At 43.7% G+C, this 17,766-nt stretch overlaps 1 protein-coding gene across 1 annotated transcript in view; it reads right to left on the reverse strand.

Annotated features, from left to right (window-relative positions):
- Positions 1-17,766, reverse strand: part of CNTN5 (contactin 5) — a 987,470-nt gene that overhangs the window by 229,293 nt on the left and 740,411 nt on the right. The gene's annotated exons all lie outside the window — the stretch shown is intronic.

Consider the following 17,766-nt stretch of genomic DNA (forward strand, 5'->3'; position numbering starts at 1 on the left):
TGTTAAAGATGTACAGTAAAGACATTCTGGGTCTCTTAATAAACTAGACATTGAAATCAATGGAATTACTCTAGGTGTAACTGACAGCAGAATTTGACTTGCAAGAGGGAATTGAGAGAAGTTAAGGAATGGGAAATGAACAGTAAATGGAGAAATATTATGTAAGGTGAGGTGAGGAGTTTTAATTTGCTATGACTCAGAGACTGAGATTGCGATACAGTGGCTGGCGAGGAGTATGACTTTCGCAGTAGTGGTTTGGTTAGACTGCAGATGTGGGTGGGGGAGGGAGATAGCTGAGAAATGGGGAGGCTAGAGGGGATTGCTCCAGGCATGGAAAAGGTTTTTGATCATGGGGAAATTGAGGAAAAAGGGAATTTAGGTGATATCAAAGATGCAGCAGTAATTGGACTAAGGGGCTGGTACAAAGCCCATGGGAAAATTCCCACTGAATTCAAGAGTGGGTAATAGGAACAAGTGGGAGGCAAAGCAAGGAAACAAAAGAGGGATATTGAGGGAGGGAAAAAATGGGAGATATGGAGAGAAGAGAAAGGAGAAGAGCATGGAAGATAGAAGAGGGTATGTCTACATTACCCGCCGGGGGTCGACTTATTGCGTCTAGTCTAGACATGATAAATCAACCCCCGAGTGCTCTCCCGTCAACTCCTGCATTCCACTGCCACGAGAGGCGCAGGCAGAGTCGACGGGGGAGCAGCAACTGTCAACTCACCGCAGTGAAGACACTGCAGTGAGTAGGTCTAAGTATGTCAGCTTCAGCTACGTTATTCACATAGCTGAAGTTGCGTAACTTAGATTGATCCCCCCCAGCGTAGACCAGGCCAGAAAGAGAATGAACCTTGCAGAGGGGAGAGAGAGGAGAGAGGCTGAATGGCAAGAGGTGGTTGGAACAAACAACCAATTTGCAAAGAGAAAATAATGCCTAGAGTTCAAATGGTAAAAGCCCTTTACTGATGTCACTGTGATGTTACTGATGTCACAGGGTGTAGGGCAAGGGGCTCCAGCTGGGTCATGTTCTGTTGACTATTGTCCCTGCAGCTCCCAGCGGCTGGCTCTATTTCTGGCAGGCCCTGCTTTGTGTCTCCCCCATCCATGTGGTATGGAGTTAGGGTAGGGTGACCAGACAGCAAATGTGAAAAATTGGGACAGGGGGTGGAGGGTAATAGGAGCCTATATAAGAAAAAGACCCCAAAATCGGGACTGTCCCTATAAAATTGGGACATCTGGTCTCCCTAAGTTAGGGAGAGGTGCTGAGGCCTGATGTCCCTGCATAGTGCATGAGATTTTTCTAACTGCCTTAGGAAATGTGCATTTAAATACATTTCGGGGACCTAGAGTTAGTCAGAATACTTGAAGACAGCTGATGTGGGAATCAAATAGCAATGAAAGTGGAACGGAAAGTATATATTCTATCTTACTGAAAGAAAGTCATACATTAGTGGCATAAAATGTTCTTGCATACACGACACCCAGACAACTTAATTCCATAATGTTGCTTTATGAATATCACCGGATTGCTTTACACTAAAATATACTTTCATACAATCACACCACCCATATGATGTACTCTTTTCAAAATTCACAGACTAAATAGGGTTAAAGAGAAGTGTTATTTACTCCTTTACATAACACAAGTACCAGGGAGTCACCTAATGAAATTAATAGGCATAAGGCTTAAAACAAACATAAGGAAGTACTTCTTCACACAACGCAGAGTCAACTTGTAGAATTCATTGTCGGGATGTTCTGAAGGCCAAATCTATAACTGTGTTCAAAAGAGATTTAAATAAGTTAATGGCTACTAGCCTAGATGGTTAGGGATCCACCCCCATGATCCGGGTGTCCCTAAACATCAGACTGCCAGAATCTTGGGCTGGACAACAGAGGATGGATCACTTGAGAAATGCCCTGTTCATTCTCTCTGAAGCATCGGGCACTGGCCACTATCTAAAGACAGGATACTGGGATACATGGATCATTGGTCTGACCCAGTATGGCCATTCTTATGTCCTGACGTTCTTATGATTCAATTCAGTGCTTGAATGGGAAACTGCTAATAAACATTCAGGTACTGCAGGAAGTGATGTTGATACATTCTTGTCTCTAATTAAATACTGAATCAATGTCCCAGCACAGTTTTATAGGCACTATGCTGTTGTAGAGAGACTGTCTCTTGTATTAGTGCAAAACCAAGGTCTTGACCCCTTGCAATCATAAAAAATTCAGTGATATTTTTGCAAAAGTATGAACATAATCCCAGTGTCCTGGCCAAATTCCAAGAGGAGCAATTAAAAGCCAACTAACTAAAATGTTTCTGAATTTGTGATTCTTCACTTTCTGTCCTAAGCCGATTTGTTGTATGCTATTAAACAATTGCCCTGTTTCACCTCTAAGTGGTTGCACTTCAAAATGAATGAAATTGTCTCTCAATTTGTACAGTGCTTAGGAATCCTTTGGTTTAGAAGATACTATTGGTCAAATTCTGAGGCCCAAATTTGGCTTTTACTCACCCTTCACTCAAACAAAGGCCCAGTCATTGGAACTGCCCTGTGTAAATGTAAGTATCAGGTATTTTGTGTTGACACATTCAGGTCATGTCCTAAGGAGATGCTGATCTGTCACCATTTTGTACCATGTCATGTTAATGTCAGCTATTGTAATGTAAACAATGGGTCATCCTGATTGCAGACACTCACAGTGAGATGTAAGCAGAAGTATTATGCTATTCCTTGTCACTCCACCAGGTTACCACTGTTTGTGAGAGGAGACTGGGAAAAGAAAGGAAAGGCTACTATTTCAAAAGGATATTTTTCATTTTTATTATTTATGATCTTGGAATTCAGGGAGGCTGCTAGATTTGTCTGAGCATCAAGGGCAAATTTATCAAGGCCTTGTTTTCCCGTGTTATAGTATAATTGTTCTGCATGACTGCTGTACCTCGCTCCAGCTTGTTTTTCTTTCCTATTTCTGTTCTGGTCACTATGATTCAGCAACAGCAATCTAGACAGGATTTGCATTTTCATCTGCAGTTTCATTTCATTTGTATCATAAATGTAGGAAGGTGATAAAATAAACCTGAATGTTTAACAAATATAGACTGCATATATAATGTGTAAGTCAATCATTTTCAAACTTATAAGCATGTCTCTTTTTTGGATACTTGTTTAAGTGCTTCCTAAGTCATCTACAGCTCTAGTTATCAAACTAGAAATGTAAACCTATACTGTATATGCGACTTTGGTAGTGCAGGGCTCAAAAATTTAGTAGCACATACAGTAAAAACATAGTATACAATTCTGAAATTAATAACAGGGAAACTGCAGAGAACACATGACCCAAATATTATGGTTCAGGGGCAAGATGCACCCTTCTGTCTCTTCATGAGCATTCTTTCCAAGTCTGCACTTTTCCCAGAGTGGAAATCCACGGTTCATTCCACGTTAGTCTGGATCACTAGGCTACAACACCTCATGTCACCAATCATATATCCCTCAGTTGGCCCAACTGGATTTAGGTCCAGTCAGGGGCGGCTCTATGTATTTTTCCGCCCCACGCACGGCAGTCAGGAGGCTTTCGACGGCACACCTGCGGGAGGTCCGCTAGTAACGTGGCTTTGGCGGCATGTCTTCGGGAGCTCCGCCGGTCCCGCGGCTTCGGCGTACCTGCCGCTGAATTGCCGCTGAAGCCACGGGACTGGCGGACCTCCCGTAGGCATGCCACCGAAGGCTCCCTGACTGCTGCCCCCACGGCGACTGGCAGGCCGCCCCCCGCGGCTTGCCACCCCAGGCACGTGCTTGGTGCGCTGGTCCTGGGTCCAGTTATAGAATACTCTCTGGGACCTTGTGACCAATATGAAATGCAGTTGCTCAGCACAGCTTCTTCAAAAACAGATACGATGCATTCAAAGAAATTTAACATGCAGAGAGATACAGGTTAAAACAGTCAAAACCTAAACTAGGGTTACCATACGTCCTCTTTTTCCCGGACATGTCCGGTTTTTCGGCAATCAAACCCCCGTCCGGGGGGAATTGCCAAAAAGCCGAACATGTCCGGGAAAATGGCGGCTCTGCTCCTCCCCTGACTCTTCAGCTCTGTTTAAGAGCCGGGCTGCCTGAGCGCTACCGGCTTCGGGCAGCCCCCATGCCTCCGGACCCTGCACCGCCGGAGCCCGGGAGGGGAAGTGCCCGGCTGGGGGCGCAGGGTCCGGAGGCATAGGGGCTGCCCAAAGCCTGAGCACTACCAGCTTCATGGTTTGCCGGGCAGCCTCCAGACCCTGCGCCCCAGGCTGGGCGCTTCCCCTCCCGGGCTCCAGCTGCGCTGGGGAAGCGCCAGCCAGGGGCGCAGGGTCTGGGGGCTGCCCGGCAAACCGTAAAGCCGGTAGCGCTCAGGCAGCACTTTCCGCGTGGCTGGGAGTGGGAGGGAGGAGAGGGCGGAGTTAGGGCGGGGAAGGGGCGGAGTTGGGCGGGGCCAGGGCCGTGGAGGGTCCTCTTTTTTTATTTATTAGATATGGTAACCCTACCTAATTTGAAACTTAGCTTTCCCATTTCCTTCTAGTTTGAGCAGGCCTTTGCTTATTCCAGCCCCCTCTTTTTGGGTCTGAGGATCAACAGTCATCTCTCCTGACATCCTCTGTATCTCACAGAGTTTCTCCACTGTCGGCTTGTCAAGCTGCTTTTATCAGACCCAAAGCTCATTGTTTCAGTGTCCACCAGAATCTTCCCCCAAGGCCCTTGCCAGGCAGAGCTGAGTGAAAATGAAACTTCAAAGGGAATGAAACCTGTAGTGTCATGTCCAGTAGTGCCAACAGGACCACCTGCTTTCCAGGCCTAAGTGCAGCCAGTCCTGGCAGGAATTAACTCTTTGTTAGTCACAAAACCAGTAACACAATAACAATCAAATAAACATAGTCACATAATATGTATAAAGGTACAACTTGTTTCCCCATTTGTAACACTGAGAAAAGATGCCTCCACATTTGCTAAACAGCGTATTTCTTAACCACAAATAAGTGCGTTTAAGAAACAATGAAGCCAAGAAAATCAAATTTAAGCTTGGCATTTCCCACTTAATAAAGAAGGGTGCGTTCAGTGACTAGGGCACTAGCCTGAGACTCAGGAGACCTGGATTAAATTCCCTGCTCCGTCACAAACGTCCTGTGCTTTCTTGAGCAAGTCCCTTAGGCTAGGATCTATGAAGGGACTTAGGTGTTGCAATGCTGAGAGACACGATGACTAACTTTTAGGCACATAGAAAATCGCAGGAAGAACACTGTGATCCACAAAGCCAAGTTAGGTGCCTAGCTGCATTCACTCTAAGGTGCGCAACAGTGCAACTGCACGAGTGGGCATCAAGGGCCACGCACCTAATTAATGGAGCCGCGCAGGCACGCAGCTATAGGTGTGCCTGGACCCTGGCGAGGACGTCTAAGGTGAGGTGGGGGGAATAGGTGTGGGTGGGAGCACTGAGGTCGGGGGCGGGGAGGTTGGGAGCTTGGGGCGTGCAGGGCTGCGGTGGCCGGGGAGAGATGCCTATACCCAGCTCCGGGGCTGCAGCAGGGAGAGACTCCTCTTTCCCAACTCTGTGGCTGCAGCAGGGAGAGACTCCTGTCTCTCCCACAGTGTTCTTCCTGCGATTTTCTATGTGCCTAAAAGTTAGACTCCTGTCTTTCCCTGTTGCGGGGGTGGGCTGCTGAGGGGAGAGAGGGCTGGGGGGAGTCCTCTCTCTCTGCCGTAGCTCTGGGGCTGGGGGTGCCCATTCAAATCCCCAAACCTATCCCTCCCAAACTCCGTGCTTCAGGGTTTGTGAAGGGCCCATAGAGGTCAGTGTAGATGACAGAATCATTCCTCTGTGTAACTACAGCTCTTAAAATCATTTTGCCACCACAGTGGTCTTCAGTGTGACCCCTTTTCTCTCCTGGGCTCTCTCAGCTTTGTTATGGTTATAACTTTTAAAATATATATATATTATATCTAGGTTTTTTGTTTCTACTGGTGGCGCACATCCACAAATTATCTCGATATTGGTGCTTTACATAACAAAATTTATTCTGCACATGGATGGAAAAAATTAGAGGGAACATTGGTGCCTAGGCTCACTAGGCAGTGAGTCGCTTAAGCTAGCCAGTGAGAGATGCTGAAGAGTGTGCTAAGCTCTGACACCACTCCCCTCACCCCTGTGACAGGTGCTTAAGTTCAGGTGGCTGGGAATCACGTAGCTCTACTTGCCAATTCATGAATGGGCACCTGGAATCAGACAGCTTAGACGCTTAAGGCATTCTGCATAGGAATGAGTTAGGGCCCTGCCTTGCTCCACACAAGAGGAGGAGGGAAAAGGGAAGGAGAGAGGGGTAGTGGCAGCAGCTGCAGCAGCAGGTTTACATGGCGATGATGTAGCCATGGTGGCGCGTGGAACGGACTTCCCTTAAATAGTCCCCTGAAATCATCTTCCTTCAGCAAGAATCAGTATGGGAGGATGTAGGCTTTCTTAAATCCCTCAAAATTGCATCTACCAATCTCATTCATGGTCATCCCCACGTGGGGCTACTTCCTTCAACCTAAGCTGCATAAACCTTATAAGAGCATAAAAACAAAAGAACAGCCTTACTAGAGCAGACAAATGGTCCATCTAGCCCAATATCCTGTCTCTGGCAGTGACAAATACCAGATGCTTTAGAGGGAATGAACAGAACAGGGCAATTTCAAGTGATCTATCCCCTGTCATCCAGTCCCAGCTTCTGGTAGTCAAAGGATTAGGGATATCCAGAGCATGAGGTTGCATCCCTGACCATGTTGGCTAATAGCTATTGATGGACCTATACTCCATTAACTTATCTAATTCTTTTTTAACCCAGTTATACTTTTGGCCTTCACAACATCCCCTGGCTAAAAAGTTCCACAGGTTGACTGTGCATCGCATGAAGAAGTACTTCATTTTGTTTGTTTTAAACCTCCTACCTATTAATTTAATTGGGCAACACCTAGTTCTTGTGTTATGTGATGGGGAAAATAACACTTCCTTATTCACTTTCTCTGTAACATTCATGATTTTATAGACCTCTATCATATCCCCCCTTAGTCATCTCTTTTCTAAGATGAACAATCCCAATCTTTTTAATCTCTCCTCATATGGAAGCTGTTCCAAACCCCTAATCATTTTTGTTGCCCTTCTCTGTACCTTTTCCAATTCTTATATATATTTTTTGAGATGGGGTGACCAGTACTCCATACAGTATTCAAGGTGTGGGCATACTATGGATTCATATAGTGGCATTATGATATTTTCTGTTTTATTATCTATCCCTTTCCTAATGGTTCCTAATATTCTCTTAGCTTTTTTGACTGTCACTACACACTGAGCATATGTTTTCTGAGAATTTTCCATGATGACTCCAAAATATCTTTCTGAATGGCAACAGTTAAATTAGACCCTATCATTTTGTATATATGGATGGGATTATTTTTTCCAATGTGCATTACTTTGCACTTATTAACATTGAATTTCATTTGCCATTTTGTCACCCATTCACCCAGTTTAGTGAAATCCCTTTTTAATTCTTCATTTAACTAGTTTAAGGGATTTCGCATTGTCTGCAAATTTTGCCACCTCACTGTTCACCCTGTTTTCAGATCATTTTTGAATATGTTGAACGGCACAGATCCCAGTATAGAGCCTAGTGGGGCAATTCTAATAGATTGGTGAGGCATGATTTCTCTTTACAAAAGCCACATTGACTTTTCCAGAATATATAATGTTTATTTATGTGTCTGATAATTTTCTTCTCTACTATTGTTTCAACCAATTTGCCTAGTACTGAAGTTAGCCTTACTGGCCTATAATTGCCAGAATCACCTCTGGAGCTTTATATATAAACCTCTACCTCGATATAATGCAACCCGATATAACACGAATTCGGATATAACGTGGTAAAGCAGTGCTCCGGGGGGGGGGGGGGGGAGGGAAGGGGCAGGGCTGCGCACTCCGGTGGATCAAAGCAAGTTCGATATAACATGGTTTCACCTATAACATGGTAAGATTTTTTGGCTCCCGAGGACAGCGTTATATCGAGGTAGAGGTGTAGATGTATATACATATATAAATAATAAAAATAGGAGTTATATTAGCTACCCTCCAGTCATCTGGTACAGAGGCTTATTTAAGGTAGAGGTTACATATCACTGTTAGTAGTTCTGCAATTTCATATTTGAATTCCTTCAGTACTCTTAGGTGAATACCATCTGATCCTGGTGATTTACTACTGTTTGATTTATCAATTTGTTCCAAAACCTCTTCTATTGACATTCAATCTGGGAAAGTTGCTCAGATTTGTCACCTAAAAACAGTGGCTCAGGTGTGGAGATCTCTCGCATGTACTCTTCAGTCAAGATAATTCATTTAACTTTCTCTGCAACTACACTGTCTTCCTTGACTGCTCCTTCAGAACCTCAGTCATACAGTGGCCGCAGTGACTGTTTGGCAGAATTGCTGACCAGGATGGTGACAGTGACTTCTGTAAAAGCATGCCTTCTTCTGCACATTGGACACAATCCCACCTTTGCAGAAGTTTTGTTCTCAATTGGTGCAAGACTGCAACTTGCCGGGATCATCTAAGTATTTTCTCATTGGTAACAAAACCAAACCAATGGATGTTAAGACAATGCCGTAACTTTTGACACTGAAAACTGTTCAGTTTCCTCTCCTCAGCTGTTTTTACTGGCCATGTTTCTGCTCCATATGACCAGAGCGTTCACAAAAATGCTCACACCAACACATAAATTGTGCATCAGTTTCCTGGCCGTATTTTCCATTTTTGTCCTTAACTGGAAGAAGCTGAGAGAATGGACATTCAATTAGGATCTTTAAAGTCTCAAATACACATTTCTGGTCATACCTCTCAGAGGCTTCCTCAATACACTGTGCCATAAAATTCCACCATTGGTTATGATCATTCCTCTTACAACAGGCCCTCTTGATTGCTTGTTCAAGACATTTCTTTTCTTCTCTTGCCCATTTCCTTCTCTATTAGTGCATCCATTTAACTCCGTGCCTCTTTTTTTCCCTCCCAAAATTTGATGGTATCATCTCCAATCCAACATTGCTTTTTCATTCTCCTTTATCCCTGTTGTTCTCTGGCAATCTCTCTGAAGGAATCCTGAAATAAAGTGGCTTATTCCTCCATGATAGACATCTATTCATCCAGTACAGAATAGTTGTTGGAAATTGCTACTGTGTATTTATTAGCAGTTGCTTCATGATGAAGCTTATCAACATTGACTTTTTTGGTATAGTAAATACCTCTCTCCAGAACTTTGTTAAATTGAAGATTATCATTGCTATTAAGAGCTGATGATCAGATTCCAAAGCAAGATCAGCACTCCTAACTATTCACACATTCTATATGAGTTTAGCCCAGGGTTTCCAAATTTGAATATGATCCAAGTTGCATTATTGCCTGATTGATATCGAAATGTATGTTTGCGGTAATTCTTGTGCGGAAATCAGGTAGCCATTAAAAATAGTCCACTTGTAGAAACAAATGTTAAAAAAACCAACAACCGTTATCTGAACTCTTTTCCGCTAAATGGTGTGGTCTCAGTACCAGTCCTAATACAGTTCTATCGTGGCCAATTCTCACGGTCATATCTCCTAAAATGACAATATGAATTTGAGGTGATGTACTAGATACAGTGTCATAAATACTTTCTGAGCATCAGGCCTTGCATCATGTGGAGCATATGCACTCATAACTACCACATGTCCTACCTTCAAACTGAAAATGGTGGCTTTCAGACATGGAGAATAAGCCTACCAAGTCAGTAGTGCAGATTGTGCTGTCGGGGACAAATCCAGAGCAACACCAGTGTACCTGGCAGATGTATCAGAGGCATGTAACAACTGAAAGGTCTGACCACTATGAGTCACATCTGTGCTCTCAGGGTTCAAATTCCACTATGTCTCCCGCATGCTGCCCATCTCAACATTCAGCCTTTCCAATTCTTCATCCACAAGACTCACTTTTACGATGGTTCTCAATGATCAAATGTTCCATGATCTCATCCATAGAGACTGCTGTCACTGCAAAAGCAGATGTACCGCCTTCATATCAGATGCTCCCCCCTTTTCATACAACCCGACCGCTCTGTTGTAGTAGAACATGAATCATGAAGCCTGGTTCCATTGTGAGAAACTGATGAATTTTTACATCCCATTCTTCTGTGTGTTGAAGCTAGAGATGTTTTACGGGAATGGCTTGCCAGGCCGTGGTCCCACCCTCCCACTTTATCTGGGTTTGGGACTGGCATTAGGAACAAGGGTATGGTTGGTGGTGGCAATGCCCACCTTATCATTTTTATCCCAGTGTTGAGAGCATAGCGACAAATTGGGGGTTGTGTCACCACCTGCCCTGTTACCTTGGGTGCCTCTGTGCTGTGCAGCTTTGGTTCAGAGCCTGACGCCAACAGCCTGCTTATAGAACAATAGCCATACTCTGGCATTCACTAGCCTGGTTACTCCTTGCAAGGTAGCACCAACACCCTCCCAGTCTTGAGTTTTCTGAAAACCAGTCCTTCTGACTGCACTCACAGAGCCTTACTAAGTTCACTGCTCCTTTAAAGAGACAGTACACAGCAACAACCTGTTAATTTAGCTGAGGACTCACACTTCCCTTTAATATACAGCACTGATATGGTTTGTAGCAAAACCAAAAATAAGTTTATTAACAAAGAACATAGGATTAAGTGATTTCTAGTCAGAGTGGAAAAGATATGAAAAGTTACAAACAAAACACACTTTCTAGTGACTAAATTTAACTTCAGCAAGTTACTATCTCAGTCTAAGCAGGTTTCTCACCTATATTCAGTTTCCAGAGACTTTCAACCTCCTTTGTTGAAAGATTCCACTTTTCTCAGATGTACAAGAGCTCTAGCATGGCTTTCTGCTCTGGCTTATATCTTCCAAAGTTTAATGACCTTGTTACACAAGGCAGAAAGGTTTCCTGAAGCTGCAGCTTCCATCCCGCCTTGAGATTTCTAAGTGGCCACCTTCCACATTGGTTTGCCTGATAGATTTGTCTACCCTTCACGTAAGTGTAATTTCATTGTCTCTCCTTGCTCAATTCACACTGGAGACACCTTCAGGCAGAACCACATTCCTTTGTCTAGAGTGGGGTGATTCAATCCTTGCCTGACAAATACAGTTTAAGTACATATTTACATTTCTCCACATATCACCTGTACATACACAGCACTATAATATTAATGACCAGTTTATATATGATATCTTACATGGCACCTCTTAGACACCGAATATGACAATAGTGATTTGGGGCAATGAGTATGTCAGACCTGATATGCGTTATGTCATGGTGTACCCCCTGCCAGTTGGCATTGAGGCGCTCCCTGGGTCACAAGCACTCACCTGGGATGTAGGAGAGCGAGGTTCAATTTCCACCTCTCTGCTAGAAGGGGAGAAAGGATTTTAACAGGGGTCTCCCTCAGCACAGAAAAGTGCCCTAATAATTGAACTATGGGATATTCTGATGTGGGTCTCCATCAGTCTCTCCTGTTAAAGCAGTTCCACTGTGGATACATGATGAAAGCATGGTTGGAGTAGGGCGACTGGCCCTGGGATCTCCCACCTCCCAGGTGGCTGCCCTAATCGCTGGGCTACAGAGTCATTCCAATTTTCTTGCTTTCTGGCCCCATGATGGTCATAGGGCCAGAGAAAGAGAGGGAGACAGCATGATTGTGTAGTCTAGAGGTTTAGGTACCCACCCGGAAAGTGGGAGACCCAGCGTCCAGTCCCCCTATTCCAATCACTTTTTCATTATTTAGCCACAGTGGAACAGCTTCAACAGCAGAGACCGAGGGATCCCCATATCAGAATATCTCATAAATTCAGTAATTAGAGCACTCTCCTGATAGGTGAGAGGCACTCCTGTTCACATTCTTTCTATCCCTCGGGCAGAAAGGGGGAAATGGAACCTGGGTCTCCCACTCCCCAAGTGAGTGCTCCAACCACTGGGCACCACCACCACCACCTCCTCCTCTTCCCACCAGATTTTAAATGGGACCCAATCCAGTAGACACCCTCTAAGCATGCCTCCTGGATCGGGTCCTGAACAATGTCTGTTTTTCCCCTGGGTTTGTGGATCACTCTGGGGTTTAGGTGGGATATAGGTATCCAAACACCTAGAAGAGGCAGGAGTGCACTTACCCAGGGCTGAAACATTGGCAGCTAGGGAACTTTTACTCTGGAAAACTTAGGCTCCAAATGAGTTTGGAGTTTAGTGGATCTCAGTGGAGCCAGAACTGGGAGGTAGGTGCCTAAGTACTTTTGTGGATCCCACCCTTAGTTACTCCATGATTCAGTTTCCCTTCTGTAAAATGGAGCTAATAGTACTTCCCTGCCTCACATTAAAGACTGTGAGGTGCTCTAATTCTATGATAAAGGAGGCCATGTAAGTACCATAGATAGACAGCCATTGCAACAGCTAACACCTTTAACATCCACTGGGGTACTTTAATAGAAATGTTGAGTGTGCAGACATGGTAGGATTCGGTTCTGCTTGGAAACCGTTTCTATTGCTAAGCACAACTGAACAAGCTCAAGGGAGCAAGAGAGGGTGTCAGTCACTAAAACCCTGAAACAGAGCCACTCTACTGACTCACTTTGGTTACCAGTCCAGGTGAATCTTACTAGCCCCCACTAAATAGTATAAAACGGTTGAGAGCTTAAGGCCTTGTTTACATGGGAAAATTGATCAGCACATCCATTCCAAAATAAACTATTATATAATAGCTATTGTAGAATACCCTATACACCCTATTCCAGAATAAAAGTGACTTTATTCCTGAATAGGAGTGGAATAGCTCCCCATGTGACACGATAGCTTATTCTGCAATAGATATGCCTGTGTAAATTTTCCTGTGTAGACAAGGCCTAAGAATCTATGATAGATAGAACTAGAGATAAGTAGAGAGATAAACTGCAGAAAGGAACCTTCAGAATAGCCAAACCTGAAGAAGCCCAAGCACTGTTTTATTTTGTTGTTATTTAGGAAAAAATCTGAAATATACACACAGGTTATGGTCCAAAGATGGGGATGCCACCTGCTTACGTATGTCTGATACAGTTTTCATTTCCAAATTCCTTTAATTTCCTTTTGTTTTACCTATTTAATATTCTCATTAAAAACAGAAAAGTAAATGGCTCCCAGAAGCATGTGAGCACTGAAAATAGAGAGATACCATTATGAACTGTTACACTTAGAGCCTTTTAAAAATAAACAGATTATGACCTAATGGATCATGTGTTTGTTCTCATTCATGGCAGAGATGTTGGCACATGATTTGTTACATCATATTGATGGTAGGGGACGTAAGACGGACTGAAATCATTATTGTCTTTTCATGACAAATTAATATTTAGAACCTTCTCAGTCAATCTGCATTTTTAAATGTCCCTAAATACTTACTTGCATGCGGGAACCCTATATACAGAAGCCCATAATGGCAGTGCTGACACAGTGTAAATCATATTGGTAGAAATGAGGCGGACTGTGTTGGGGATACCCATATCTGACCTTTACACCCATAACATTTTCATCTCACACTAAAAAGGAAATTTTCAGTGCATTGAGTGGAATTTAACTACTATTGATGTTACTATAAGCTGCATAGCCAATTCCCCATGCACCTCACTGAAAATTCACTGCTGTTCTGCAGTATTTTTCCAGAATAGTATTTCCACTTAGAACCTCCTTGCCCTCTTCCTTAGTAATAAATGTTTCCTTTGACATCCCTTGGAAAGGGCATGTGAAATGTCTATTCTGAGATTCATTAAAGTCCCCAAGTTGTTTAAATAGAACACTCAGGGCAAATACTATAGCATTTGTCACTGGACTGGAAGGTGGCTTCTGAACTAATATCAATAGGATTATTGTAATGCAAATTCCAGAGAAAAATAATCTTGCTGAAAACTGCACAGTGGAGAAAAAAATGCTCTTTGGTTTACAGCGTAGTATTTAAATATTTATAAAAAGCAGTGTGGAAATACAAGTTGTTTAACCACTGTGATCCAAATGTGAAAGATGGTCACATTTTCACAAAACAGTACTCAGACAAAGCTCAAACAAACAAGAGGATGCAACGTTTAACTCGTATCTTCTTTTCACTTAAGTCAATCCTTCCAGCCCCTTTCAATACTTTAGTGGCTCTTCTCTGAATTCTCTCTAGTTTGTCTACATCTTTCCAGTAACAAGGTTTCTGGAACTAAAACCAGTATTATTATGTTTATTATTTATTTACAAAAGTGCCTCAGGTGCATACAACAGCATTCTCTCTCTCTCTCTCTCATCCAATGCAGAGAATACCAGCTGAATTAATTTCCTACATTCTGGGTGCAAACAGCAATCTGGCTGAGGCTCATGTGAGGCTGGCAGGCTAGATGCCAGCTCTTGCCCAGGCTGTAGGGATAAGCTAAGAACTGACAAACTCATAACTGGAGACCAGACCACTTCACCTACATGTTAGTTTTGCTCAAAATAGGTATTAGTCTTAGAATGTATTTACTCTTTAGACTCTATGAAATGCTTGTAAACTGCGGCCTGCATTAATCTCGCATGTAATGTCAGTATTCTATGCTATAAAAAAAACCATGTAAGTTTTGCTTTATAACTTTGAAAATGTTTGCTCTGAACTTGTGAACTCAGGCACAGGACTCATCCCCCTACCCATCCAGAAGGACTATCAAAATCAGAGGGGCCATCAAAGAACATCAAAATACACAGGATTGGTAAATGGCCCTATCACACCTTGGAAATGCTACATGTAAGGAAGCTTGTCCTGTGTGGACTTGGAAACTGAATGAAGGAAATACAAGAAAGTCACAGGAAATTTTTCCATTTCTTCACTGTTTGAACTCTTGAGTGTGCTAGAGACACCAAACTAAAGCCAGAGATCCCCAGAGGCTGCCTCCTGGGTCCACCCTGAAAAATACTTTGAACTGACAGATCACTACAACTCTGTCACTCTTAGGGTTTAGATGGTAACTCATTTGTGTGTATAGGTTTGCTTGATTTAACCTATTGTCTTTGGTGTAAGACCTAGGGTTCTGATTAACTTGGGATAAGTGACTCATCTTCTGGGACTAGAAGCAAGTGAATGTGGTGTGATTTTTGGTGTAAATGACCATTTATCACTAAATCCAGTTTTTTTCTGGGTGGCAAGATGGACTGGAGGTCTAAGGGAGTCTGTGACTCCATGGTAAGACTTATTTTGATCCAGGAGTTCACATTTGTTACTAGCTTGGTGAAATCTAATTATAGAGCCCACCACCAGGTTGGGGTGTCTGCCCTGTTTTTGACCTTCTGTCCTGAGTAGGCACTTATGGTTGTGAGCCACTTCAGCCAGTGGGATAGCTCAGTCCTGAGAAGAATGAGATGATGACAGTGGGTTGCGGGAAGAAAGTCAGGGAGTTGCTAAGTTTATCACAGATCCTCTAATTGAGGGAGTGTGTCCAACATTTGTGTTGAAAGTCCATAATATGGAGTTCTGGTTCGATTTCCAGCAACTTTTGGACAATCAAACAGCGGCAGTGACCAATGCTGATTTCTTTCACCCTTACATCAGATCAAGATCTTTATGATCTAAAACATAGTCCCCAATCAACAAAATCATTTAAGCATATGTGTATCTTTAATAACCTGAGCTGTCCCACTGAAGTCAACGTCCTGGCAAGGACTCACTGGCACAGATTCAGTCCTATACATCATGGTCTGAATTTTTAAAGCAATCTGGATTACTTGGTAAATTAGGCACAAGCAAACAATATGCACTGTGATATGGCTAAATGTAAATGTATACATCTAGGAAAAAAATGTGGGTCATACTTACAAGATGGGGGACTCTATCCTGGGAAGCTGTGAATCTGAAAACGATTAGGGGGCATGATTGATAGTTAGCTGAACATAAGCGGACACTGCAATGCTGAGGTTAAAAGGGCTAATGCAAATCTTGGAGGCATAAACAAGAGAATCTTGAATAGGAATATAGAGGTTATTTTACTTTTGTATTTGGCAATGGTGCCACTGTTGCTGCAATACTGGTGTCCACAGTTCAAGGAGGATATAGATAAGGCTATGATTTTGTCATGGAGGTTGCAGAAGTTATGGAATCCGTGACTTCCAAAGACCTCTGTGACTCCCGCAGTGGTAGGGAGCTGTGAGGTACCCCTGCCACGTGAGGCAGCGAACCCCCAAGCGAACCCCCAAGCTCCGAGTCACCTCAGGCATCGGGGGTTCCCTGCAGCTTCCAACCACCATGGGCAGGGGGGTATTCTGCAGGTCCCTGCCATCATGGACAGCAGGGGGATCCCCGCAGGTTCTTGGCTGTGGTGGTGGCAGGGGGATTCCCGTAGCTTCCCAGTCGTGGTGGTGGCAAGGGGGCCCTACAGCTCCCCGGCTGCGGCAGAGGCAGGGGGACTCCTGAAGCGCCTGGCTGCCCGTGGTGGGGAGGATCTCTCAGCTCTCCACCAAGACGGTGGCAGGGGGACCCCCATGTAACACTACACTCCATATTCTTCATAGAAATATGGTTATGATATGAATATGGCATGACTAAGATACTTTATGCAAGATGGCTCATGTAAGATATCATTGGAAAGGTTATGGTTTACTGAATGTGATTATCCAATTTGTATGCATGTATCATTTCTGTATCTGAAACTAGGAATATTAACCATGTATCTATATTTCAAATGTGCTACTTTAGGTAGCACCCACAACTAGCCCTTCAGGTACAACAATGAAAAAGTCAGACAGGGCTGCTGGCCCATCAGCAGAGACAACAAGACTGTGAAGATACTAATCTCTCTCCTTCCTGAGAGGTGTCTTCATAGCTCTGACACTACCAGGTCAGGTGGTCCTGTCACCTGATACAAAATATCACCTTGGACACTGCTGGTACTTTTCCACTGTAGAGGCATGGGGACCAATCAAAGGATTCCTGCCTTAGGTAAATCCTTTTTAAGGGCTGGGGAGGAGGTTGATAGGAACTCTCCTCCATTGCCTACCCAAGAAGAAGGACTGCTGAAAAAACCTGAAGGGACAAAGGAATAACCTGAAGGGAAAGTCAGGGGTGAGTCCAGACTGAGACAGGGATCCAGTCTGTAAGAAGAAATAACTGGAACTCTGAGCTACAGAAACTCTGCATCCTGCCTAATTCAATATGTAGGGTGAGAAATTACATTTTGTAAACTGTTTCTTTAGTGAATCAAACTTAGTTTGCATGTTTTGTTTTATTTGCTTAGTAATCTGCTTTGTTCTGTTTGCTATCTCTTATAATCCCTTAAAATCTGCCTTTTATAGTTAATAAATGTGTTTTGTTTATTATTGAACCCAGTTTGTGCAATTTCTAACTGGGTGGGGGGCAAGAAGTTGTGCATATCTCTCTTCACATTGAGGGAGAGGGTGAATTTTGATGAGTTTGCGCTGTGCAGATTTTTCTATACAGTGCAAGACAATATACCTTTGGGTCTGCACTCCAAGGGAGTTGGGCCCCTGAGTGCTGGGGCAAATCCCTTAAGCTGAGTCTTCCCAGAGCTGATCTCAGTGCCTGTGTCTTTCTGCAGCTGGGTGTGGCCCTGCCTGTGTGTGCGCTAGAGGAGGCTTTAGAGCCTGGCTCAGCAAGAGAGGTTAAAGGGGGCCCAGACTGGCAGAACAGGCGGGCTCAGTAGTAACTCAATACATCAGGTGGC

This window comes from Malaclemys terrapin, chromosome 1 (assembly GCF_027887155.1).
Source record: "Malaclemys terrapin pileata isolate rMalTer1 chromosome 1, rMalTer1.hap1, whole genome shotgun sequence".
In the NCBI taxonomy this organism is placed as follows: domain Eukaryota; kingdom Metazoa; phylum Chordata; order Testudines; family Emydidae; genus Malaclemys; species Malaclemys terrapin.